We start from the raw sequence: 1,297 nt of genomic DNA on the forward strand, positions 1-1,297 counted from the left end.
TCCAAACCTTTCCTATTCATATACCTAACCAAACGCCTTTTAAATTTTGCAATCGTACTAGATTTCACCACTTCCTCTGGCAGTTCATTCAATAAACGTACAATTTTCTGCGTGAAAACGTTGCCCCTTAGATCTCTTTTGTATCTTTCCCCTCTCATGCTAAACCCATGCCCTCTCGTTCTGGACTCCCCCACCCCAGGGAAAAAGACTTTGTCTATTTATCCTATCCATACCCCTCATGATTGTATACACGCAGAGTTACAACGTTTGGATAAGTACATGAATATGAAAGGTTCGAAGGTTTATGGGCAAACACTGGTAGGTGGGACGAGTTTAGTTTGAGAACATACTCAGCATGGACGAGTTGGATGAAGGGTCTGTTCAGTGCTGTCATACTCTGTGACTGACCTGTACTGGTCTTAAAACCATTTTCTTACCTCCCCCCATAACCATCCACTTCTTTGTTGTTCAAAACTCTGATGAATTTAGCCTTGAATATGTTTAATGACCCCACTTCTGAACTGAATTCCTCTTCGTAATATACCACTTGCCTCGCTCATTGCCTGCTGCATCTGCCCGACAACTGGCATTGACTGGAATGGAGGGACTCTGAGACCCCTTTATACATCCACACATCATTCCTGATAAAGGGCTTGTGTCCGAAACGTTCACTGTCCTGCTCCTCAGATGCTGCCTGACCTGTTCTGCTTTTCCAGTGCCACATTTTTCGACTTTCACCTCTAGTCCTCACTTTCTCCACATTCCAATATATCACCATTTAAACAATGCACTGCTTTTTTTTAAACAGCCAAGGCTATAACTACACATTGCAGCACGACACTTGCCATGTGTTTGCCAATTGAGATACAGACCTGGAAGAGGCAAAACACTGAGTTCTGAACAAAAACGGTAACACACTCAAAACGTCGCTCTATTTACCTTTCCACGGATGCAGCTCGACCCGTTGGCTTTCTGCAGTATTCGCCGTGTTTGAACTGATAGAAGACAATGGCAATTCTGGGCGGGAAGGTTAAATTATTAATTGAATAGTAGCTTCCTCAACGAGACTGTGCGGGCGCTGGGCGGACCTGTCTCTGTGGCGCAATTGGTCAGCGCGTTCGGCTGTTAACCGGAAGGTTGGTGGTTCCAGACCACCCGGAGACGGGGTGTTTGCTGTTCACGCTCCAACCGCTTTCTTGGCTGCAAAGATGCGCGTTTTTAATGGTGTCAGGAAAATGTTTCCCAAACGGAAATCTTTTCCATTGAGGAAGCACAAAGGGGTTTCTGAATTGATTGA

General features: G+C 45.1%; 1 non-coding gene across 1 annotated transcript; it reads left to right on the plus strand.

The window, feature by feature from the left end:
• The first annotated feature begins 1,090 nt into the window (after positions 1–1,090).
• On the plus strand, positions 1,091–1,164 carry trnan-guu. The gene has a single exon. It is a non-coding gene; the product is annotated as a tRNA-Asn (tRNA).
• The last annotated feature ends 133 nt before the right edge of the window (positions 1,165–1,297 follow it).

This window comes from Chiloscyllium plagiosum, unplaced genomic scaffold (genome assembly GCF_004010195.1).
Source record: "Chiloscyllium plagiosum isolate BGI_BamShark_2017 unplaced genomic scaffold, ASM401019v2 scaf_99873, whole genome shotgun sequence".
Taxonomy (NCBI): domain Eukaryota; kingdom Metazoa; phylum Chordata; class Chondrichthyes; order Orectolobiformes; family Hemiscylliidae; genus Chiloscyllium; species Chiloscyllium plagiosum.